Below are 27,564 nucleotides of genomic sequence, written 5' to 3' on the forward strand. Positions count from 1 at the left end.
AAGGCTTTAACCTGTAGGCCCCCGCTGACAGGAATAGTCACCCCTCTCAGGCTCGCATCCTTCCTGATGGATTCGGCAAATAGCTCTATGCAACACACAAACAAGGCGGGTGAGAGGGGTCATCCCTGCCTGACTTCAGATCTTATAGGGAAGCTATCTGATTCCCACCCATTCATTGAGACTGCACTGACAATGTTGGCGTAGAGCAGTCTGATCCAATTTCCGATTCCCTCCCCAAAGCCCATTTCGGAGAGGACATCCCTCATATATGTATGCGATATCCTGTCAAAGGCTTTCTCCTGGTCCAGGCTGATGAGGCAGGACATCAGCCGCTGGAACATAGGGGTTGTACATATGGATTGTAACAACCCGATTCCTCTGTGCAGGAAGCACACACAATGGGGTCGCCGACAAGATGGAAAACAGTGGCTCCTCTTCCTTCTCCTTGAAGACCTTCAGGAGCTGTTCGCACTGCTTCATTCTTCTGAAGGTCACATCAAAGTAGCCTGCCCCAGGGAAACCCTGCAGGCAGTACACGTCCGCTGCTGCGAGCCCGCAGCACTCCAGCAGAACTTTCTTTACAAACACCGTCCGATTTACTGGTGCGTGCTCCTCCATCTTCTTCACAGTCACCCTGACTGTGTTCCGAATGCCCTGGCCAGGGCTGCGACTGGCTGCTGAGGCCATAGCTCGGAGGTTGGCTGGTCCCTGAATTGGTGTTAGGCCGAAGCCAGCATGACGATCCACCAAGAGCAGGTCAGCACAACCAAACGATCCTCCAACGTCCAATCACGATGATCTCTTCACGAGCTCTGATGACTCGCAACTCGACACCTGTCCTGATAAGAACAGACACTTGATCTTAGCCTCGTCCTGGGAGAACCACCTTGGTAACATGGTATCTCCCCTGCCAGGTAAGTATCACGACAGTGATGTAATGTTTGTGACTTACACACTCCTTGACATCAAACCCATGATAACCTGCTCTCCAGGGCAAGACCTCTACTGAGGTCTTCCTCCTGGTAGAGCTGATTCCGCTGATGCAAATCCTCACCCCAACAGCCAATCTGCGTTGTCGCAGTCCTCTGGTCCTTTCTCTCTATTCCTACTGCATTTATGAATTCCTTGAATCCATCGATTGCATTCCAATCTGTGTCTCACTCCAAAGGGAGGGGGGTTGATGTTTGAATACCGGGCTATTGCAAGAAAAAAAATAGACGTAGGAGCAACATTATGCTGCGCACTGAGTCTGCTTTCCTGTTCAATTTGGTTATATTTATTCTGATAATGCCCCGTTGTATTTCATGCCTTTTCCCCATAACTAACCCTTGTTTAAAAATCAGTCTGACTCAGCCTTCAAGATATTTAATGATCAGGCCTCAACAGCCCTCAGGAATTTCTACAATTGTTTCCCTCTCACTGTTGGGAGACTTGGTGGTTTTTAATCCCGTGCCTTAGTTCTGGCACTCTTTGTGAATTGTGACGACAATAGATGTCATCGTGTCCTATCACACTTCTCTGTGGCCAGAGGCAAATAAATGAAAATGTCAGCCTAAGATGCAGCTTATTCGGATCTGGGGATTTTCCCACTGTTTAGCATGATTAAACTTTCAATTCTTTCTTGGATTCTTTATCAATTCGTTCAAGGGTCACACGGTCATCCTCCCTGAATCCAGGAGTGGCTTCATCAAACTGAAGACCGATATGAAGCCAGTGTTTAACATATTCTGTGGCTCCGTGCACAGGCTGCCCCAATTGGTCTCTAATACCCCCTTCTTTCTGTTGTTTTCCTCTTCTTCTTAATAAACTGATAAAATGTCTTTGGATTCATGTTAATCTCACCTACTAATGTTTTATGTTGATCCCCCTTCTGCTCTTCTACTGACTTTTTAAGTTTAGCCCTACACTTACTATATTCTTTTAGTGCATCCACTGACATTCTCACTTTGTACCTGCTTTAAGTCTCTCTTTCGTTTATAATTATGTTCTGAATGTTTGTTGACATCCGAGGTTCTCTGGGCTTGTTTTCCAAATTTTCATCTTCCGTGTAACATGTTGGGTGGACACTCTCATTAATTCCAGTTTGATCAAGTTATCTCCCATGCCCCCGCCACACGCTGTTCTGCTACATTTTCACCCAGAAACCAGTGTACTTTGGCCAGATCCTGGAATTTTGTTTCATAACTTCGTTCTCCTCACTCCATTAACATTTATTTGCCAGTTGGTGTTTTTTTTTATCTTTTCCTTACCAAACTTAAAATATATGATGTCACGGTCACTGGCCGTATAATGCTCATCCAATCCTGCCTGCGATATCCTGACTGGCTTCATTCCCCACAGTGAGGCCCAGCATTGACCCACCCGTTGTTGTATCTGCTACATCTTGATATAAGAAGCTCTCTGGAATAAATGTCAAGGCATCTGTCCCCTCTTGAAAAGTTATCACTGCCCAAGTGAATGTTTGGAAATGAAATGCCTGTTTGTAACAATCCTATTACTGTTTTTACACAGCTCATTAAATTGGTTATATATCTGCTCCTGTACTTTCTTTTATCTTGGGGTCTATGATATATCCCCAGCAGTGCCTCTGCAATGGTTTTGATCCTGAGCTCTATCCACAAAGCCTCATTAGATCATTCCAAGATATTGTCCCTCCTTACTGTTGGAACTGACTCCATAACTAATAATGCAACACCACCTCCTCTTTTACCCCTCTCGTTACCTGCCTATAGTTCTTGTACCATAGCATATTGAGTTGTCAGCCCTGACCTCCCTCAAACATATCTCTGTAATGGCAACAATGTCGCATTTCCACATGTCACCTTGTTCCCTTATCACACCTGCCTGTCCGATAATATTCTCAGTATCAAGGTAAAGCACATCCACCCTGGAATATAGCACCTGGAATCCTCTGTACCTCGGAGTTGTTCACACAATCAGTGTTTGGTAAGAAGCTGCCCAATTCATGAACCAAATCTGTAACTCTGGGACTGAATTAATATTTGTTGAAATGCAACTTAGTTTTTAATAAATGCATTAATCAAATGCAATTTTCCAGAACTGAGCAGTCTGCTCCACATACAACGAGTTTCTGCTAATTCCCTGCAAAGTGTGCAGAGGGGACAGCCGTCAGTAATAGGGAAAATGAGGACGGCAGATGCTGGGAATCAGAGTCGAAACGTGTGACACTGAAAACGAACAGCCCGTCAGGCAACATCTGTGGAGCAGGAGAGTGAAAGATTTGGGTTTCACCCCTTCGTCAGGAGCGCATTCGTGCCTTCCCATATTTTTCATTCTATGGGGCAGATATCAGATCTTGTAGTGGGAAAGCATTTTGGTGATAGTGACCACAACTGCCTCACATTCTACATAGCTATGGAGAAGGAGAGGATTAGGCAAAATGGGAGGATATTTAATTGGGGAAGAGGAAACTATGATGCGATTAGACATGAGTTTGGAAGCATGGACTGGGAGCAACTGTTCCATGGTAAAGGTACTATAGACATGTGGAGACTGTTTAAGGGGGCACGAGAAAGGCTTGGCAGCACGGATTAGGGAGAACACAAAGGCATCTTACACTTATGTGAGGAATAAGAGAATGGTCAAAGAAAGAGTAGGGCCGATCAGGGATAGCATAGTGAATTTGTGTGTGAAGTCTGAGGAGGTAGGGGAAGCCCTAAATGAGTTTTTTGCTTCTGTCTTTATGAAAGAAACGAAAGTTTTAGTGAATGAAACCTTTGAAGAGCAGGTGTGCATGCTGGAATGGATAGAGATAGAGGAAGCTGATGTGCTGAACATTTTGTCAATCAATTGGTTCGACCGGGTTGGACAATTTCAGATGAAGTACAGACTAATTGAATTACAAACATGAGGAGAGATAAATCCGCTGTGCCAGAGGGGAAACATATGAGGTTGCAACAGGAAGAGAGGAAAGAGATTTCTGTCCCTTTGGATGATCTTTACGTTTTTACTCTCCATTAGAGTAGTGCCAAATGATTGAGGGTGGCAAAGGTTACTCCCTTGTTCAGGCAAGGGAATAAGGATAATCGTGAGAATTACAATCCAGTCAGTCTTGCATCAGTATTGCACAAAGTAGTGGAGATGATTCTGAGAGATAGACTTTATGATTACTTGGAAAATCATAGTTTGTGTAGAAATAGTCAGCATGGCTTTGTGAGGGGCAAGTTATGCCTCACAAACCTTATGGGATTCTTTGAGAATGAGATCAAACACATTGAAGAAGGTAGAGCAGTGGATGCAATGTGCATGGATTCTAACACAGCGTTTGATCACGTTCCCCATGGTAGGTACATTCAGAAAGCAAGGAGGCAGAGGATACAGGGAAACCTATCTGTCTGGATACAGAATTAGCTGGCCCATAGAGACACAAAGTGGTGGTAAATGGGAAGTGTGGGAAGTGGGCGGCATGGTGTCACAGTGGTTAGCACTGCTGCCTCATAATGCCAGAGACCCAGGTTAAATTTCCGCCTCAGGTGACTGACTGTGTGGAGTTTGCACGTTCTCCCCGTGTCTACGTGGGTTTTCTCTTGGTGCTCCGGTTTCCTCCAACAGTCCAACGATGTGCAGGTTAGATGAATTGGCCATGATAAATTGCCTGTTGTGTTAGATGCAGGGGAATGGGTCTGAGTGGGTTGCGAGTCGGTGTGGACTTGTTGGGCTGAATGGCTTGTTTCCTCACTGTAAGCAATTTAATCTATTCACTCTGGAGCTCGGTGAAAAGTGGTGTTCTGTCGGGTTCGGTTCTGAGAACTCAGTTGTTTGTGTTTTCTATAAATGATTTGGATGAGGCAGTGCAACGGTGGTTTATTACATTTGTCGATGGAAAGAAAATGTTGGTGGGATTGGGGATAGTGTGGGGTCTGTAGTAGTTTGCACTGGGATATTGACAGGATGAAGAACTGGGCTGATAAGTGACAGGTGATTCCAACCTGGAAAAGTGTGAAGCGATTTATTCTGGATGATTGACTTTGAATGCAGAATACAGGATACAAGGTAGGTAGTGCCCGTCAGGTCCCCAACAATTCAAACTCCTCTCCAGGCACCTTCCCCTGCCACCACAGGAATTTCAAGATCTGTGCCCACACCTCCCCCCGACCCAAAGCCTCAAAGATCCTTCCCCAGTCGTCAAGGTTTCTACTGCAGTTCCACACATGTGTGTCCGTTGCTTCCAATGTGGTATTGTATACGTTGGTGAGAGAGGACATCTACTCGCAGAGCACTGCAGAAAACATCTCACGGACACCCGCACCAACCAGCCCCACTGCCCTGTGGCCGATCACTTCAACTCTCCTCCCACTCTGCTGAGGACATGCAGGTCCAGCGCTTCATCCATCGCCGTTCCCTTACCACCACATCTTCAACCTCGGGACCCTCCAATTCCATGGTATCAATGTAGATTTCACCAGTTTCCTCATTTTACCTCCTCCCACCTTATCACAGTTCCAAACTTCCAGCTTAGCACCGCCCTCGTGACCTGTCCCATCTTTTCATTCAAAGTGGGAAAGGGTACTTCTTTTATATTCCCTACAGAGTGGAAGCAGGCCCTTTGGCCCAACAAATCAATACCAAACCTCCGAAGAGTAACCCATTTCCCTCTGACTAATGCACCTATAACTATGGGCAATTTTGAATTACCAATTCATCTGGCTTACACATCTTTGGAACGTGGGAGAAAACCAGAACTCGCGGAGTAAACCCATGCAGACACAAGGGAGAACATACAAACTCCACACGGACAGTCGCCTGGGCAGGAATCGTAACTGGTCCCTGGCATTGTGAGGCAGTAGTGTTAACCACTGAGTCGCCGTACCCACCAGGCCATCTTCCTTCCCATCTATCCACTCCTCCCTCCCCTGCGATGTATCACTATTATCCACACCTCCATCCAACTATCGCACTCTCAGTTACCTTTACAGAGCCCCACTCCCTCCCATTTATATCTCCACACTCATGGCTCCCTGTCTTATTGCTGATGAAGGGTTTTTGCCCGAAAGTTTGTTTTTCCTGCTCCTTGGATGCTACCTGAGCTGCTGTGCTTTTCCAGCTCTACCCTCACGTCACTAATTTCCAGCATCTGCTGTCTTCTCTTTCACCTTGTTAACATCTCCACTCACTGCCTGTCCAGGTTGCAGATGTATGGAGTTTGGGAGGTAGGCCAGATATCATCTCCGTAAGTAATTTGTCTAATGTGCTTCTGACACTCCATGTCCACATAGCTGCTCTCTGGGCCATGGTCTGACTGAAAATGAATTTGTCAAGCATGGTTGCTAGCCAGTTATTGATGTGTAATTTGGATAGCATTTGTACTTACATAGAGACCAGTGATAGCCTGTTGGCTAGTTTCCACATGGCCCAACTTGGATTCCAAATGATTTGCTGTGAAATATTGCTTGAATGACTGCCCAGAACCACGTGGTAATGTTCTGGATACACTTAGGTGCAGGCCAGTATCGAAGGAAGCTCCAGAGGCAGCTATGATTTCAGTAACACTCTGCCTGCATTCAGATCCTTCTTAATCTATTTTCAATGAAGGCTATGATTGCAAGGTGATGAGTTCAGTGATCCGAAAACTAATCAAATATATTTGGCATGTTTCATGAATTGCGCAAAAGTGAGATGTGAAGTATAATCTTTCAGCCGAACAATAATTGCATCCTCTCTTAAAGCAATGAGCTTGATGTTATATTTATGGAACTAACGCCTGTCAACATTTTATGATTCAAAAATAAAGAATGTCCATTTTGTTTTCTATTGAACAAAACATATGCTCTCTGACATAGACATGATCACAATTACATATTCATTGTCGGTATTCAAACAAATACATTGTCGTACCAACTTTTAGAAAGTGGTTGGTGTCTGACCGATTATAGAGTCAGATTGAGAAATATATTGAACAGTCATATAGAAATAGCGTTCTTATATATTTAAGTAGCAATCAGTTTAATTCCTCACTTAAGTGTACGAGCTTCAGGTATTTGCCAACAATTGAGAACTCACAATAATTCAACATGCACTGTAAATGTTAACGTAAATGAATGATTTATGATATTACATTGTAGAGAACAATAATTTGAAATCTTGCAATTTTTAATGAATGAATGGCATTTAATGTAAAATTTCGTTAGTGAATAAAAATGATAAGCGTATTTCCGTATGAGTGAAAAGTCGAAAATTTACAAAGTGTTTTGTGCCAGAGCAAAGAATAATTTGTTTTAATAATTGGAATACAAAATTTAAAATATTCATATGCTGAGTACTAATTAGTCTTCATCGTCAAGCTGACTTTGCAATACTTGCAGTTTAAGTGGTTATGCTGTAGCAAATATGATTAAATATTTGCCAGCATTTACAACAGGAAATAATCAGGTATTCATGATGACTTGCGTCTGTATATGATAGAGTACAAAACTTTAATGGACAGAAGGAGGCTACTGGGCCACTGTGTATGCATCAGCCCCGGAAATGTCTCCCAAATTCCTCTCATTTGCCACCCGGTCTCTGTAGCCATTTACATTCGTAACTTACAAATATATATCTTCATTCACAACTCTCCCAAACAGAGCATTCTAAATTCTAACAAATCTCTCAATAAAGAAGTTTTTCCTTATCTCACTTCTAGCTCTTGTGCTGACAATCTTGAAACTACGACTGCTAGATGCTGTAATGCCAACGAACAGAAACAGAGTATTCGTATTTTAACCTGTAATTTTTTTCATAATTTTGAGTACTGCAATAAGTTCACAACTTTGCCCATTCTGCTTAATGAAAAGTAAACCTAACTGTTTGCATCCTACCTTTAACTAAATCGTTCATTCCAGTTGTCATTCTGGTTATTTATAAGGTTACTGGTATTCTTCTACAAAGTAAGGTGGTGTGTGTGTGTGAGAGAGAGAGAGAGAGAGAATGATCCGCTGTAACGTCAGAATTATTCCCAGTCCCACGTGGAAAAGAGGTAATGATTAGGAAGGTAGTATACTTTACAATGTTGTTAAAGAGCTCGTACGGGGTGAGGGTTACAATTTTTGGATCATTGGGATCTGTTCCAAGACAGGTGAGAGCTTTCAAAAATAGACAGGTTACATCTTTACTGGAGGAGCACCAACATCCTTGTAGTGAGGTTTGCTAGTGGAATTTGGATTGATTTAAACTAATAAACCAAGAGTTTGGCAACCAAAGCAGCAGGTCAGAAATTGAGCAGAAGGTAGAGGCGAATAAAACATCAGGCATGGCCAGTCTCATGACCACGATGAAGGATGGAACATGTCAATTCAAAATGTGAGTTGGAGATTGGAATAAATATGGAGATGAGGCGCAAAGTTATCAGGAATTAACAAATAAGGTTGGACAGTGTGGGGGATCTGAGGTAGTGACGTGTGTGAGATCAGGAAGCTAGTGTACAAAGAAGTATTAGAAGGGAAAGACAAACAAAGAAAACGTTTTTAAAAACTTTGTACCTAAAAGAACACAGTATTCAGAAAAATATTGATCAGCTGACAATAGATACAGAGACAAGTGGGTATGACCTGTTGCGGATTACAGAAACATGATTACAGGGAGATCAGGACTGGGCAATGACATGTCCAAGGGCACTCACTATTTCGGAAGGTTAGACAAGAAGGAGCAGGAGGTGGAATTGATGTATTGGTTAAGGATGATATCAAGGCTGCATTAAGAAATGATATTGGCACTAGGGAACGGCATATAAATCAGTCTAGGTGTAAATAAAAAGCAAGACAAGAATCCTCTTGGGAAAAGTAATGTTCTGCTACTGTCCCCCAGAAGTATTTCTGAGGTCGGAAATAATAAGGGCTGGTGACAAGGGCACAACAGTGGGATGAACATGCACATTGACTCAATTAATCAACTTGGCAAAGGTAGCCTCGAAGAACAGTTCATGGACTGTATGAAAGATTGTTTCTGAGAGCAACATGTCATGGATTCAACCAGAGAATGGGTTACTTCAGCTTTGATTTTATGTGACACGGAAGGATTGATAAAAAGATCTTGCAGTTTAGGATCCTCTTGTAAGCAGTAACTGCAACATGCTGTAGTTTCAACCTCGGATTGAATGAATGAGGACAGAGTCACATATGACGGTTTTAGTTTTGAGCAATGATAATTATATTGGGCAATGATAATTATATTGGGCAATGATAATTTATTGGGCGAAGGAAGGAGTTGGCTTGGGTGGACAGGCCAGGAAAAAAAAATGAAGGGCCCAAGACAGATAAAAAAAAGGCAAAGACGCAAGGAGATATTAAATAACCTCTCAATTAAAATATATTGGTGAGAGGAAGAGGAATGGGGAATTGAAAAAAAGTCATCCATGATTTGACAAGTAAATCAATAAGAGCATGAGGGAAAATTCTTGGGAAAATCGTATTACACACGTTAGTCACACTCTGGAGGACTAGGCAAGGCACAGACTTGGAGGTGTTATGTTTGAACTGTTAAGCGAGAGACCTAGATAATGTTCTGGTGATCTGGATTTGAATTCTGCCATGGTAGATGGTGGAGCTTGAATTTAAATGTGGAATTAAGAGACTGATGGTGACCATGAATCGATTGTAAGGTAAAACTCATGTGGTTCACTAATGTCCTTTAAGGAAGGAAACTTTCATCTTTACCATAGATTCATCACTCTCTGGCTGAAGGCGTTTCTCCTTATCTCCCGTATAAAATATCTTCCCTTAACTTTAAGACTATGTCATTGGGTCCTTTCCCTCCTAATAATGGAAGCATCTTTCTGACATATACTCTGACCAGGCATTTAGTATTTTGTCTGATTCAATTGGAAACTCCTCATCCTTCGCAACTTCAGTGAGTTTAATCCCAGAGACTTCATACGTTAGGCTTTTCATTTCTGAAGCCATTCCTGTGTCATGGAAATTTAATCGACTTGGCTCAATTATTAGCAAGAGCAAGGAAAGGGTCTTTATTTTCAAATCCTGAAGGATTTTGACTCATTACACTAAGTAAGATGCCTCAATGCAAGGAGTACTGAAACATTATACAGACGCCTACCTTTGGCGTTCCTTATCACGCTCTCAAGGGCAAAGACTGGGGAAACTCAAGTTGTTATCCTCTCATCCCCTGGTCCTAGACATAACAGTTCTTCAGCTTTCACAGAGTTCGACTTTTGCAAGGCCGAGTTGAATGTTTTCAGAATCCAAACGGAGATAAGCTAACTGCAAACCTTCATCAAAACATCGTTAACAAAGTTCAGTACAGCATTGATTTAATTTGTTTTGATTATGTTTGAACTGTTAAGCGAGAGACCCAGATAATGTTCTGGTGACCTGGATTTGAATTCTTCCATGGTAGATGGTCTCTGTCAAATTTCACAGTAAATGGATAATTAATTTCACTGTAAGCGGATAATTTTCCAATACATTTTCCCATTTTTGTTATTTTATGACAACAAGGACAACTATAGCAACATTAGAAAGAGGAGCCAGAATAACTAAACATCAGAAAATGTTTAGGAAACACCAGGCCTTTCCTCAGACACTATCTACCCGAAACACACCTTTGTGGTGCTTTCAACACTTGCTAAGGCATGCCCCGTACACAGCCCATGTTCACACGTCACATTCGTTAAAGCCATGGTAGGGTGGAGTCCACGCAATTCCCCTGCCCTTACGAATATCCTACCAGGTTGTTTGATAAAAGTGTGAGCTGGGGCAGGCCCTTATTAGTATGAGGCTTCGAATTACTACTTGCACTTAATTGGTTCCGGTGCTGTCTGATGTCTCCTCAGGCCCAGCTACACGCTTGCAATTGCGGGTGCATATCCATATGGCTCTTTCTGCAATCCGAACTGCTCTCTGTGTTGTGAGGAGTACTTGAAACAGTCCCAGCCATCTCTTCACCTTCTAGTTTTTTTTCCTCTTGAAGTCTTTCACCACTATCCAGTCTTCAAGTTCAAGATAATGCAGCTTCCCTCCTGCTGGTTGGGGTAGTGCTGCATTCACTTGATTCTGTATTTCAGACAAACGTGCAGAGAGTAACACAACAACTCATCCTCACTGTGGCCTGTTTTCTGTCTTACCTTTGGTCTTGTGCCAATTCCTGTTTTGGGCAGTCTGCCGAACACAATCTCAAACGGGCCCAGATTAGCTCTTCCTCTCCTCCTAGATATCATATACATTAGCATCATTGGAAGTGCCTTTCTCCGTGTCACCCCTAGTTCCTCAACATTTTGTCATTTTTTAAAGGCAGCATTTTCTTTTTACACTGCCCCAATGCTCGCTGACTGGTCGGCACAAAGTTGTTTCATGTTTATTACCAAATAATCACTGATCTGCTGTAAGACATTATTGACAAATGGTGTCCCATTGTCACTATTGATCCTTTCAGGGATGCCCCATCTCGGAATTATCTCAGTTAGAAACGCATTGGCTTCTGCACTGGCATCCTGTTTAGACGTGGGGAACGCTTCCACCCATTTGGAAAACATATCAACTATTACCAAACAATATATTTTCCCTTCGCTGGGTGTTTGTTTAATAAAATCCATCTGTAAATGTTCAAAAGGTTGTTGGGGTTGGGGGTGTGCGGCCTGTTTACCATGATGCACCACGATGGCCCCTGAGGGGGCAAAAGACGGGGTACGGTCTGCACAACGGAACAGGATTGAATTGTCCTGGGGGCTGGCACTTCAGTCAGTCCCATGGAAACTCGCAAACCGATCGCCTCAACCCGGAATCGTAAACAAAGACCTATAAACAACGAAACAAAACAAGACACACAAAGACAAAGACCTTTACAGTACAACAAGCAACGCCTCAACTATTCCCCAAGGTCCTGAAAGAAGCAGTGTTCTGGGCCACAGGCTGTCTTCCTTCTTGCCCCGAGGGATCAGCCTGTAGAGCTCAAGGCATTTGATATATCCACATTAAAGGACCATTTACTGTCCGGTGGAATTTGAGCCAAAATTGTATCGGATTTGGGAACATGTGGGGGGCGTGGAACAACAGCGTTATTGACTGCCTACAGGTTTGAACACATATCCATTCGTCCGGTTCACCGGGAATGTTTCCCTTTTTGACCGGAAAAAATGGGTGTTCTCACCGGTGAGTTTTCACAGGGGATTATCACTCCAGCCTTTAGGACGGATTCAAAGCCTGGAGTAAATCCTTCTATAGCTTCAGGTTTTAGCAGGTATTGTGCTCTGCAAGGACAATACTCAGACTTCGGGGTTATGCTTATGAGCTCACAGCCCCGTATTCGCCCCACATCATGTTTTCACTTTGACCCCAACTCTGTCGGGACCATTTTTAATCTTGGTTCTGAGATTTCCATCGGATCGAAACGCCAGGTGATCTCTCTCGGCTTTTCAGGGCTACTGGGGTTTACCTGGACTGTCCTATCTGCCTGAGTTAGCCAATGTAGTTTATTCTTATATGTCCGCATATCTGCATTAAAGCAAACACCCAAATCGTCCCTGAAGACCCAACCTTTCATTATTTGAGCCTTTAGCATCCATGCTGCCAAATCCTGCCACATGTCACCAGACGCCTTTGCCAGTGAGGAACGGAGTCTTCCACATCAAAAAGGTAGGTTCTACTTGCTGCTACAGATACCTTAGATAAGTTCACACTGACTGCACATTTGTGATCACTCCAGTAAAAATCGCAAAATAACAACTCTAACAAATCTCCTGAGCAAATTCTTCTCATATAGTTCGTCAGGGTCATCAAGATGTATGTGTGCTGTGCAGCGCAGCATATCTCCAGCAAGAAATTCGGTGTTAATAGGACTAACATGGTTGTTTTCTTCCAGGGTGAGTGAACTGCTCACTGAATTTATTGCTCTCTGGCTTAATAGCCACTCATTGACATACATAAGGGGTTGTGGGTCATATTTTACAGCCTGCACTGGTAAATCTTTCCATTGAATTGCCTGCAAGCCTGTCAGAGTACTGATCAAGTCCAATCCCAGTTTCCCTACGAGTTGCAAGCAATCAGATTTAAAGGATAAAATTCCAATCACAAGAAGGAGAATTGGCAAGTTTCCCCGTTAGTGGGCTGCCCACCTCGACCTCAGCCTTCCCCTGTCAATCACCCTGCTGTCCAGCTTCAAGAGCCGATTGAGGGCACTGTGTGGGCACTGGCTCGGCCAGTGGTCCATTGCTCTGCAAAAAACTTACCCGCCAGATCTACCTCTGCCTGCACTTCTTCCACGAACTCTTAATATTCTGTGACCTCCACCTCTGCCTCTCTCTCTTCCTCTAGCACCTCCCTCCAATGGTTGGGCGATCATTTGCATCAGTGTAAGCTAAGCTTTGTGTGCTTGCTGTTCCATCTTTAGTTTCCGCTTATCCTCCTCTTGGGTAAGCAATTTTTCAGCATGTATCGCATGTTGTTCTATCAAATTCAGCTTTCCTGTGACCCAGGTAATACACGTGTCTTTTACGTTTTTCGCTATTTCTTCCTTTATTCCATTGATCAAACTGTTCCTCGGGTGTGCCTCATCCAGCATGATTTCTGCTGCCATTATCTCATCAGGTGGTCTCCGTCCACTATGGGCATTATGAATTTCAGTGAGGTGCGTAAGGTACTGGGACACGGTCTCACATTCCCACTGTTTACGCATTGTTACTTTGGTCAAGTCTATTCACACTAGGAATGCCTTCCTACAGGCGGTTGCCAGCGCTGCAGCAAAAGCATTAACGTCTTTGTTCTGCTCTGCTTGAGGGTTGGCTACTCTGGTATTGACATTTGCAGCTGGCCAGGTATACTTGATTTTGGTGACATCGGCAACTAGATTTCGTGCCAGGAGGTGGCTGACGTGGAACTTCAACCAGGCTGATGTCGTAGAGGTCTGCAGGTCTCTGAGAGCAGTCATCAAGGTCAGGAACTGAAACAGACTTAAGAAAATGTAAAGCTTCGTTAGGTTGTTTGCCGCACGTGTCTGCATGTGCACTGGTGTTTGTACGTGTATTTGGTCTATCCTTTCCTTGAGATTTCCTTTCTCTGATATCAGCCTCAACCTTCCACATGCGATAAGCACTCCATTTCATAAGTTCTACTTTTCCCTTCCTTTTTTCCTTCTCTCTCTTCCTATCTGGAGCTCAACATTTCCAGCTGTCTTTTCCTAAAACTTCCTCCCTCTGGAAAACCACATTCCTTGATCCACAATTCTAACTGCTTTACACATTCTGCGCCACAATTATTTAGCATGTATTGTATTTTTGTTTGACCATTCCAAGTCCTGTGTGGACTATCCCTTTGTTTGCTCTTGCTGGAGCGCAGTTTTAGTGTAACTGGATACCTGGTCAGTTCTCTCTTTCTCCCTCTCTCTCTCTCTCCCTCAATGCCTTGGTTTTTGTAAACCAAGAAACCACGTGCCCGGTACAACTCAGGCTAGTCCAACTCAGCCAGTCGTGGTTCCTAGTCTAAAACCACCCTTAAACTTGCTGTCTCCTGAACACTGTAGAGACGGTAATCCCCTCCCTTGGGGTTTTACTCTAATACCACGTGAGAGTTCAGGAAACCCTTTTTCTGCTGTATTTATTCTCTTAGAATGAGTCTCTATGTCTGATTACTTAAGCCACGACTCTTACCCCGAGCCTATTCGATTCGAAACCCCAGCCCTGGGGTGATCCACAGATTTCCAGTCTTCCCACGCAAAGTGAACGACCTTCAAGGTGCTGGCGCCTACACCGCCTGGGAATCTTCAGAATCTCACCCAGTCATGGGATCCCGGATGAGCCCCCAAGCTTACTGTCGTGGAAATTAAATCAACTTGACTCAACTATTCACAAGAGAAAAGAAAGGTTCTTTATTTAAAAACTCCTGCAGGTTTTTGTCTCATTACACTACGTCAGATGCCTCAATGCAAGGTGTACTGAAACATTATACAGACGCCTGCTTTATAGTGTTCGTCATCCCACTCTCAAGGGCAAAGACTGGGGTAATTCAAGTTGTTATCCTCTCATCCCCTGGTCCTAGACATAACAGTTCTTCAGCTTTCACAGTGTTCGACTATCGCAAGGTCGAGTTGAATGTTTACAGAATACAAACAGAGATAAGCTAACTGCAAACCAACACGCTCCAGGGGTGGTATATTCTTCTTGAGATATGGGGCCCAAGACATCAAACAACAATCCAAATGTGGTCTGATTAGAACCTTATAGAATCTCAGAATTTCATCTATGCCTTTCTATTCAAGTCCTCTCAAAATAAACGTCATCATGGTATTTGCCTTTGTGACCAGTCGGACCACCTGAAATAATGAACTTATGATGGATAATAAAAAATTATCATGGAGTTACACAAATGAACAATGATTAAAGCATACTGGGAAATGGATCCCATCCTTGACTAAAGTCTCTGTGCTAATCCACATGCAGCAGAATCCAGACAGGCTGCAGCTCTCCACAAACGGTTTGCAAACAAACTTGAGAGTGACAGACCCTGCAATACAAACCTGGAGTTGAACTTGAATGGGATAATGGAATATCGCCCTTGGGCCATCAATGTGCCACCCCCTGGTTGGGTCTGTTTGCTCAGGGTAATCCAATCCTCCCAAAAGGGGGTGAAGAATCAGAAGAATGAGAATCACCGCAAAAACCCACTTAGCACAGCAAATAGGAAATAACCACCAAAAGAGAAGATACCTCCAAGTCCATCGTAAGAAGAAGAAATCAGCACGTGGAGCGCGGCAGCGTTCGTTAGGGGTGGTATACGAACATACAGAGTTAATTTAAAGCATAAGATAGCTTGTAGTGTGTTTCGTTATTTTATAGTAAAATTTATGGTTCTTATGACTCCGAAGTCTCTTTGCACTTCAGACTGAAGAATTTTCCCACATTTACAAAATAGTCCATGTCTGTATTCTTCTTACCAAAGTGCATGACATCACACTAGCCCCCATTGTACTCCATCTACTCCATCTACCACTTCTTTGCAAACTCTCCTAACTTGTCTAAACCCTTCTGCAACCTCTGCCCTTCCACAATGCTACCTGTCTCTCCACCTATCTTTATATCATCTGAAAAGTTAACCAGAATACCCTTAGAACAATCCTCTAGATCATTAATTTACGAAGTAAAGAGCCGTGATCCCAACACTGAGCTTTGTGTAACATCACATGTCACGAGCTACCATGCTGACAAGACCATTTATTTTATCCTCACTCGCTGTTTTCTGCATTTTTAACATTTGTTGTTTCTCAATTACACCCAGACAGATCCTTCACCGTCTGTTTGTATTTCAGAAGTGATGGGAACTGAGTGAAGGGACTGCAAAACACTTTAGCATTGTCGCTAATTTATAGTTTAGACATGGACTAAAAATATGACATTGCCCATTCCAGTGAATTGTGGCGACAACCTATGTCTTTGACGAAATATCTGTTTGCATTATGGAAGAAAACAAACATGTGAACTTTCTTGAGAGGACACAGACAATTTAAAACGTTTTTATTCTTCCATAATACAGACAGAATATTTGGTCAAAGACTCAAACTGTCGCCAAATTCCAGTGAAAATGACAATGTAATATTTTTACATTTTTTGTTTTTCTTTGTAGATGAAGAAGACACGAGATTATTAACAGATATAAGTGGGTCAAATGAACCATAAATATTGGTATATGGAGCACAGAATGGAATATGCGTCTGTGTTCAAATATGTTGGCAATTTAATGAAAACGCAGGAGTAATTTAAATGGAGAGATTGGATAGAGGCACAGAGGAATCAAGCACCTGGATCACACAAAAGAAATTGGGTACATCAAAGTTTTAGAGAGGCCAGACAAATGTTGAAACGTTTTTGAAAAAGAATGAATTCAGAAGTAAGAAAGATTTTCTACAGTTTTACAGGGTACTGGTGAGACCACGTCGAAACAGCTATGGCAATAATGATACGCAAAACAGTCCAGAGAAGATACACACAGTGGTGTGTATACCTCGTGGTGCACGAACAGTAACATTTTTGTTGTCAGAGAGATTTACAGGATTATGAACAAGTGACAGTGAAGGAACAATGGTTTCGATTCAAATCAGTTGCAATGTGACCTTGGAGATTATATTCTTCACCAATTGATGCTCACAAGCTATGGAAATGGTGAGATTATTTTCTGTTTTCAAGAATTAAAGTGGTAGTCTTCGTAAATTAATGATCTAGATGATTGTTCTAAGGGCAGTCAGGTTAACTTTTCAGATGATATAAAGATAGGTGGAGAGACTGGTAGCACACAAACAGGCCATTCAGCGCAACATGTCTACACCAACAAGAAAACACCAAACTATATTAATGAAAGTTACCTCAAGGTGCATGGCCGACTCTGCTCTGGCATTTTGGGCTCATTCAGCTGCTCATTAAATGCTGCATTAACTTGTGTTATTCGTGACCTGGGCTGTGAGTCGGCCTTTTATTTCAATGTATTTACGAAATGGTTTCTGCAAATGCATCACACTCCTTCAAAGGCCGCAACAAGCTCATCAGATCAATAAGCATGTTTGCATTGTTAAATTATTATGAGGAAATCGGATTTTTCAAAAATTCATTTGGGATTTTAATGGACCTATTCCAACATTAATTGCCTTTGATAAGTTCCAGCCCAGTTGGTGTTGGTCCATCCAAGTGGCTGTTGGGAGGGAGTGCCAGCTGTGCATCTCATGTGCCAGTATAGTTGCGAGTGAGTATTACTGGGAGTGGACATAGTGTTAAATAAGCCACCATACTGTGATGAACAGTTGGCAGAAAAACACAGGAAATCTGACTCTTTGTCAAAGTGAATGTGTGGCAAGGAATTTATTATTCTGCCGATAAATAACAAGCTTAGAACGAGACGTCAATATATTAATGAAGGAAAGTTGCTTTCTATGTTTTTGGTGTCCATAAAATAATGGTGTCAAATAGCCGCAATAATGTTAGTAGGCTTATTGAACGACATTTACACTGAGCATGTGAATTATCTTGGATATTTTCAGGGATGGCCGGGCTGTCCTCGGTTTAGTGAGTGCTGATGCTCCATGGGATGATGCTGGTTTGTAATCTCCCCACTTCCTGAGCCCAGTTTGATGGAACAAACCAACAATTACCATTGGATGGTGCTTCACAATATATCATAGAATCGTATAATAAAGAAGATGCCTCTCAAATCTGGCACCACCAAGCGCTGTTACAAGGGCTTTGCCAAGTTTGTACGGTTTTCTTCCTAAACCACCCTCACAGGCAATGCATTTCAGAAGCATATCATCCCTTGGGTTCAAAACAGATTTCACAAATCCTCACTAAATCTCTTGTCTTTCACTTTTAGCATGTATCCCCTTGTACTTAACCGTTTGACTAAGGGGAACAGCTGTTGTCTGTCCACTCTGTCTATAGTTCTCATGCTGTGATACACCTCTATCAGGTTTACCCCATTACCTTCTCTGCTCCAAAGTAAAGCAAAAACAAATCTAACGTATCTTCATGGTTTGAGTACTTTTTTGTGCTGTTATTCTTTCAAAATGCAGCTTCTCACATATTGCAGTGTTAAGTTTTTTGATCATTGTTCTGGCTATCTGAACAATCCGATTGTACCCTCCTATAACCTAACACTTTCGTCCTCACTTGGAACCACCAAAATGATCATTGTGTCATCCACAACATTGTTTATCATGCTCTAAACCCCACCCCCATCTCCCACATTGTTATCATCAACGTGTATGAATATCAGAAACAAAACTTGATTTTCTACCTGTTCTACTGTCGTTGTTGCAGAGGAAGAATTGATCATTCTAGTCTACAGTTTTCCCTCTTTTGGTGAATTCGCAGCATGATGCAGCAGAGAGCTTTTATTAGAGAGCCACAAATAGTATTTTGGACATGGAACTGAATTCTGCTTTTGTACTCCGGCCCTCTGCATGTATTATTCATATTATTGATTTGAATAATTATTATACGTCATTATTCTTGGTCTCGCTTTTGGCACTGTGCACTGCAACATTTCCATTTTATGTGGGCCTGCAGCTCATTCTTCTTAACATTCGCTGCAATCCCGTCAGAGCACAGGGAACTTTTTTTAAATCTGCAGGATGGACGCAGGCTCATTCCTGAAGTTTATTTGAAAGAACTAAGGTGATGAGAATAAAGGTTCAATTGAATTCTGCATTTTTAGCATGCAATAGAAGATCAAATCACATTCTCATTTCTACATTGGATTGGAAGCAAATTCATAGAAACAAGCACCCACTGTTCTGGATGTTGTTTAGTGGCATAAAGTGACATAATGTCGAGATAATGATTTGGAGAGAAAAGAAAATGTCTGCCTTTGATGGAGATACAGAAATGTAGAGTGGATGTACAATACGAACAAGAATCCTGTTAATAAAAGAAGAAGAGAAACATTTTCCTAATATTCATAGGAAACCAGATCCCAATTTTCCTTAACAGTGATGTTTGATTATCCATCAATCTCAGTTTTCCAACTGCATGGTATTGCCTGCCACAGATGGCCCTTCTGACAGACTACCTCCTCCCCTTCCTCATCTTTCCTTACCCACCTATTTCCCTTGCATTTCCCCTTCTGCTGAACATCTCCCTTCACACTTCTCGCACTGTGTATCACACCACTTCCGGATCACTCCACTTTCCCTGACTCTCCCATTCGCTTTTTGCTCTCTCACGAAATGCTGGAAATTGCTGACTTCTGTGCCATTCCATGTCATCAGTGAATGGTGCGTTTGAAATTATCACTGTCCAACAGCAACAGAAAACAACATGTTTGCCACTGCCTGATGCACCGTGAACAGCATGGCTTTGTTAACTATTGGTACAGAGTGGAGTTTCGTCTTGTCCCTCTATCACAATACTTAACCAAACAGACTCATTACCAACAGGACAAACGTCTTGGGACAGAATTGGAAGTCCATGTATCAACTTTCTTTTGTACATTGTGAAGATATTGTTCAAAGAGTATTCTTGTCTTTTGCTCCTTGTTCTTTTAACTTATCTTCCAATATAATTTGAGGTAAGATCAGAGAGACTTCCCTTTCAATCGAAGCAGGACTTGACTGAGCCTGGAATCCAGGACCCTGAGCAAAATCGTGATTAATGGGAATAAGAGAACATTCTGCACTGGTAATGGGAACAATGGGAAAACGATCTCCACAGTTATCTTCTAAGTTACATGCCATCCTGATGAGGAACTAACCAGTTGTTAAGACATCTTAGAATCCGTGTGTATGTGCATCACTTGGACACAAGAGATTCAAGTAGGCTACACTATTTCACCTTTTCCAGAGTGTTGGTGTTTGACATGTAAAATCTGTCCATGCTAGGTCCTTCCAAAATCCGTGGATGACTATGCCCTGTACCAATGTATCTTATGTTTCCACAGCTTCATCTAAAGTTTCAGAAATGTAAGACCTTGCTGAATAAGTATGACCCTCGTGACACCAGGAGCATGATATGACATTGAGGTAAAGATTGGGATCCTTAATTCAACTGGGTACTTATCGAGGATTGATCATGTGATTCAGGGCCACTGAATTCAACATTTTCATGGTGATTTATGACACGGAAAATGTTATTAATATGTAGAGCTGTCAAATAAAAATCTTTTAATTTTTTATTCAAGGACCATAACCAAATTCATGAGAGTTAACTGAAATGGCAGCTTCTCTGTTCCCTTTCATATCAGAAAAATATCCACACACCAAACGAAAAGGGAAGTTGGAAGTGGTGGAAAACTTTAACAAGTCCAGCAGCACCTGAGCAGAAAGAGAATTAACGTTCTGAGAGCAATATGACTTTTTCAGAACAGACTGGTGTTTGTCTCAATATGTTAACTCCCTTTCACTCTCAAGACACTGACTCATCAGCTGTGTTTCACCAACACTTTCCACTTGTATTTGAGATTTCCAAGTTCCCTCGTATACGGTAGCAGAGAGACATATTTGGGTGGGTGGCACGGTGGCTCAGTGGTTAGCATGGCTATCTCAAAGCACCTGGGAACCGGCGCTCAATTCCACCCTTGGGTCACGGTCTGTAATGAGCTTTCATATTCATCCCGTGTCTGCAAGTGTTTCGTCCAGGTGTTTCTGATTCCTGCCAATTGACCATGAAAAATTGTTCATCTGTAAATCCTTGCTTTAACGATGGGAAATAGAGGAATCGTGTAGGAGGTGGATCTGTGTCCAATATTCTTCAGAGGATCGATGGGCAGAATGTTTTATTTTAACACTTTACAATTGTACATCATTATTATAACAAAGGAGGTGGTTACTGGGGCAAAAATCTCTGGTATCAGCACGTAATGAGCTATATTTCGACTGATGTTGCTCCGTATTCATTCCATGGCCCTGCACATTGTGTTGTCCATGTCGTGGTTTTTAATTCTGTGCATCGAAGAGCCAGGAGGGGTCATGAGAAGTCGTTGGTAGATTGCGTCAAGGATAACCTGAAGGTTTTCAATAACTATATCAGGAATAAAACAATGACTAAGTAAGATCTGGGCCTATTAAGCGTCGTAGTGGGAAGTTGTGCTTGGAGTCAGAGGAGATTGGGAAAGCGCTAAATGAATTTTCTCATCAGTATTCACACTAGAAAATAGCTAATGTTATCGAAGGGAATCCTGAGACACAGGTCAGTAGATAAGATAGGATAAAGGTTCAAACGGAAGAGGTTTCAGCAATTCTGGAAAGTGTAAAAATAGATAACTCCCCTGTGCCGGATTGGATTTATCCGAGGAATCTCCGGGAAGCCAGGGATGAGATTACAGAGCCTTTAGCTTTGATCTTTGGTCTTGGTCTACAGGAATAGTGCAGAAAACTGGAGTTTGGCAAATGTTTTTACCTTATTCAAGAAGGGGATTAGAGTCTAATTATAGACCAGTGAGCGTTACTTTGGTTGTGAGGAAAATTTTGAAATTGTTAAAGATATAGGGTTTAACCTCATCTAGAAAGGAATAATTGGATTAGGTATAGTCAACACGGTTTGGTGAAGGTCAGGTCGTGTCTCACCAACCTTATTGAATTGTTTGAGAAGGTGGCCAAACAGGTGGATGCGGGTAAAACAGTTGGTGTAATGTATAAGACATTCAGTAAAGCGTTTGGTAAGGTTCCCCACGATAGGCTATTGCAAAAAAAAAAAAATGGAGGCATGGGATTGAGGGTAATTTAGCGGTTTGGATCAAGAATTGGCGAGCTGAAAGAAGACAGAGGGTGTTGTACCACAAGGATCTGGTTTTGGCCCACTGTTGTTTGTCATATTTAAAAACGATCTGGATGATGGCGTAGAAGGATGGGTTTGTAAATTTGCAGATGACACGAAGGTCGCTAGAGTTGTGGATAGTGCCAAAGGATGATGTGGGTTACAGCGGGACACAGATAATTTGGATGCTGGGCTGTGAGGTGGCAAATGGAATGCAATGCGGAACAATGTCAGGTGATTCACTTTGATGAAGCAACAGAAATGCAGAGTATTGGGCTCTTGGTGAGACTCATGGTAGTGTAAATGAGTAGAGATTCCTCAGTGTCGATGTACATAGATCCCTGAAAGTTGCTACCGAGTTTGATAGTGTTGATCAGAGGGCATATGGTGTGTTTGCTTTTATTACTCGAGGGATTTTGTTTCGGAACCCTGAGGTCATGCTGCAGCTGTACAATACCCTCGTGCAGCCGCACTTGGACTATTGAATACAGTTCTTGTCATCTCATTCGTGGAAGAATATGGAATCATTGGAAACGGTTCAGAGGAGCTTTACTAGGTTATTGCCTGGTATGGACGTAAGATCTTACGAAGGAAAGGCTGAGGGATTTGAGGCTGCATTCGTTTGAGAGAATGTTGAGAGGTGATTTAATTCAGGCATTTAATATAATCAGAGATCAGATAGGTTGGATTGCGAGAGCCTGTTCTTTTGGATGATAATGGCTAGCACAAGGAAACGTAGCTTTACCTTGAGTTTTAATGGATATAGGAAAGATTTCGGAGCTCATAACTTTAATCAGAGAGTAGCAGAGATGTGGAAAGCACTGTCTGCAACAGTAGTAGACTCACCAACTTTAAGGCCATTTAAATTATCATTGGATAGGCATATGGATGTAAAATGAATTAGTGTAGTTTAGATAGGCTTCCGATTGTTTTCATAGGTTGGTGCAACATCGAGGGTCGAAGGGTCTGTACTGAACTGTAGTGTTCTATGTTCTATATGTGCACAACCCTATCGAACTGTATATCCAGTGATTAAAACACTTATGTAGCATACTATTATTTCCATTTGAAATTGCACTGTCCACATTCATCGAATGCATGTAGTGTGGAAAGAGGTCCTTGGAAGAGTAAGCTGACCAGGCCCATTCTTCTACCCCCCGATATTGACCCCTCACTTTTGTGCCTAACCTACACATCTGTGAACACAATGAGAAGATGAGCTTGGCCAATTCACCTAATCTGCATATTTTTGAACTGTGAGATGAAACACATGCAGACGTGGGGAGAATATGCAAACTCCACACACAGATTCGCCTGAGGTTGGAATTGAACCAGGCCCTAGCACTGTGAAAATGTACGGCTGAATTCCTGACCCACAGAGCCACATCAGCTATCAGCATTATGTTGACCAAATGTAATAAGTTTCGTTGATTTGCGTTGCATTTCATTCTGTCTGCTAGAAAGCGTGATGGTGACTGAGGAAATATCGTTGTATTCTCCTCAAATCTCCACAACATCGCTTTCTGTCTCCTAACTAATGTTATTTTCATTCTGTCTCTGGATCATTAATCCAGGGCTTTTAATGAACAAGGTCTTTGTACATTCCATATGTTTGTCCCCTCTGTCTCTCTTCCTTGAGTGTGGTCATCTTCTTTAATTCATTAATGCGACATGGGTGTAACTGGCTGGGCCAGTATATATTTCCCTTTCCGGGTTGCCCATGAAAAGGTGTTGGTGAGCTGTCTTCTTGAACCATAGCAGTGCACATGCTGTAGGCTGCCAGTGCTTCGATCTGTCTGGTTTCATTTCTTTGAGACCTTGACATGATATAACTGAATGGCTCGCATGGCCATTTCAGAAGGGCAGTTGAGAGTCAATCACATTGCTTTGGGTCTGGTGTCACATGTGGGCCTCACCATGTGAAGATAACAGATTTCCTTCACGGAGGACACAAGTGGTCTAGGTGTTTGTTTTTATTTAGCAATTGACAATCTTTCATGAGATTGTTGACCCAAATACTCCATTGAATTCAAATTCCACAATCTGATGAGGCGGGATTCAAGTCCAGGTTTGAGTCATTAGCTGGGCCCCTGGATTAATAGTCTGGAGATATTAGCACTAGATCATTGCATTGCCAGCATCTACGTTGGTAATGGTAATGTTGCTGTTATTGTGACTGAGGTACAGAAAGATTTTCAGTTACATTGTCAACTACTTCCATGGAGAACAGAACCAGTAGCATTTCAGCTCATGGGGACTGTGCAGAGCTGCAATGTTTTTCTCAGCCAGGAATAGAAACTGAGGAGAGAAATCCATTTCTTAACTCTGAGTGGGTGTGACATGTATACAGAGATTTGGCTTGGACCCATTACTGGAAAGTGAGTGGAGGTTCTCTGGATTGTTTTCTTGGGTTTGTGTTATCAGCTACTACCATGACTTAGGGAAATCTGAGGGTCTGGTGGCCCCACTCTGGACAAGATTTGTGCACTGCAGTTTGGAGAGAGTCTGGGTCTGCAGAGACTGCATAGGAAGGAGCAGGACACCACACTATCCTTTCTGAGATTTCCACAAATATTTCCCAATGTTGAATGGTTCCCATGTGCAAAGTGTGAAGCCAGTTAATTTCAACAATTAAGAGGTCACAGAGCTGTGAAACCTCCTCTGGCAGAACCTGTAGTCTCACACCAGGGAATGTCTGTACTCAAAATGCCCATCAACTGTTTTGATTCTGGAACTTTCCAGGCAGGGTTTGGGTGAAGTATCCATTTTGCCAGAGTGCGATCCTCTCTTTGTACTCACAAGGTGACAGAGGCCATCTCCGTCCAGTGAGGTGAATATGTAGGTTGTGTCTCCACAGAGGAAGGAAAAAAAAATCTTCCCGAAATGTTAGGTAACATGGTGACTGATGAAAATGTGGAACGGCAAGAAGTTAGAATTATTCAAGAGGAAGTACTGGGGAAAAGACAAAGCTCATAGTCTTGAATGTTGGTACGTTGCTGGATTAAATGAGTTATGAATTGAGAGGGTTACAAAGTTAGGGCTGGAGATTTGTGCTTGCCGGGTAGCTCTTTCGGGAGCAGGTACAGAATGGCCTGATTCTGTACAGTCAATTCCTTAACTCTTTGAGGGAGGGCAAAGTTTATCAAAGCTTTTTGTGTTTTGGAAAGGAGACTGCAGACTTGGAAGTAGCTACTGCGACCAAAAATATTTAAAACAGGAGAGAGAGGGAAATCAGAATACCAACTGATGAATACATCGATCTCAGATGTGAGGGAAATTATTAGATTTTTTTTAGGAAATCGTAATAACTAGATCTTTGGAGAATAATGACATGATTTGGTGATTCAGCCTCGATTTTAGAAAGGGAAATCGTTTTTGAGAAATCACTTGGAGTTTGTGGAGGATGTTGATTGTGACATCGACAAATAAGAACCAATGCGAACAGTGTATTTGAATTTTCAGGAGGCTTTTGACAGGTAAGTGAAGAACGTTAAAGTCCTTGTGTAAGGAGTGAATATACTACATGGATTGAGAATTGGATAATGGGGAAAATACAGAGAGCAAGATTCTGCTCTGGACTAAAGGTCATTGCTCATCAGGTAGCCCATGTATCAGTGCTTGGAGCACAGCTGCTCAGAAGGCAAAGAATTGAATTGAATGTGAGCAACAAATACAGTAATTTTCATTTTGAATTTATTAGAAGATGAGAGATTGGTAACTGCAGTTATCACTTGTACAATTCACATTAGCCAGCAAGTAATTAGGACAGTAAATTGTATGTTGTCCTTCATTACAAAATGATTCAAGTGTTGAAGTAAGTTCATCCTCCTGCAGTTGTAGCGTGTTGATTGGATAGTAGTTAGGCCACTGAGTACTGATTCTCCCTCCCTTATAAGGAATTATTTCATTGCGACTGAGATAGTGCAAAATAGTTTCACAAGACTTATTCCTGCGATGATGGTACCGAGAGGAAAGTGTGAGGAAAATGAGTGTTTAGTCCATGGCGCTGAGAACGAATAACAGGCTTTTACATTTAAACTTGAAGACTAGGTACTGACAATCATATTGTCAAGAAAAAGACAGTAGTGAGGTAAAACATAAAATTTTAAATGATATTTGATTCCCAATAGTTCACAGACCTGCCCGGAGCCCCCATGTTGGTTGAGAGGCAGCTCCAGGTTCTGAATGAACTCTCACTGTCTCAATATGCAGTTGGTCTATGAATCTCCATTGTTCACAAATCAGTCAGCAGCAACAATACCTTACTCCTGAAAGAGTTAGGCATTCCCACAAGTTTCTAATCTTCATCGAAACACCAGTCTGCCTTCTCGGAGACAGAAGCTATTTCATTGAGACTTAGCACGAACCATCCACTTTCCCTTCTCACATTCTGTAAAGCAAGTTAAAGTAACACATTTACCACTCGTAATGGATCCAGGAGGAACAACATAGAGTGGTTTATCTGTGTAGTCTCTGCTTCACTGTTTGTCATGTTGGGGCATCAATGACATCTTACTATTTCGGTATAATTGACTTGACAGGTTGAGTGCCCTCTTCCTGGTCACACGGAAGAGACTCAAAGACCTGACTTGGCAACTCCTGGTTCCTGTTTAACACATCGATGTGCTGACAACACTCCTTCCCTCCTTGTGTAATAGGCAGGAGGGACTGAATTGGCTATGCCTGTTCTTGCCAAATAGTTTCAGTGGGTTGAATACTTTCCGTTGCAAACAGCTTGAGATGCTGAATGAGCTCCTCTTATTTACCTGTGGGAAAGAGAAATTTCTAGTTGGACTGTTACAAGAATGTTATCTTCAATTTAGCAACACAGTTTAGCTGCTATCCAGGTCTTGCTGCACATGGACATGGACTGCTTCAGCAATGGACAGGTGACAAATTATTCTTAACAATCTTCTGTAAACATCTCCCACTTCTGACTGTATGATGTGGCAAAGACGTTGAAGCAGCTGAAGAAAGCTACCTTGAGGATGCGCCCTGAGATGTCTTGTGACAGAGATGATTGATCCTCACCAACCACGAAGGCCTTCCCTTGTCCTTTGAATGCATCTAACTACCACTCATTCCTACTGCATTCAGTTTTGTTCGGGTTTCTTGAAATCCTGCCAGTCTGGGCCAGTCACTCTTATCGCGTGTACATATTTTTATTCATGTGAATAGGTCACGGTGTCTTTGTGAGCAGCGTTTCCTTCTCACAGAGGACAGTGACTGTTGGGACTTCTGTATTCCAGAGAGGTAGGGGAGGTAGATCACTAAGATGTTTAGAAGGGGGCACAATGGATATATGAGGCATCAGAATGTTGAGGGCTGCAGTGATTGAGAATAAAAGAAGAGTTGAGGATTTTGCAGATTAGCTATGATCATATTGAAGGGAA

This window comes from Chiloscyllium punctatum, chromosome 18, assembly GCF_047496795.1.
Source record: "Chiloscyllium punctatum isolate Juve2018m chromosome 18, sChiPun1.3, whole genome shotgun sequence".
Classification (NCBI taxonomy): domain Eukaryota; kingdom Metazoa; phylum Chordata; class Chondrichthyes; order Orectolobiformes; family Hemiscylliidae; genus Chiloscyllium; species Chiloscyllium punctatum.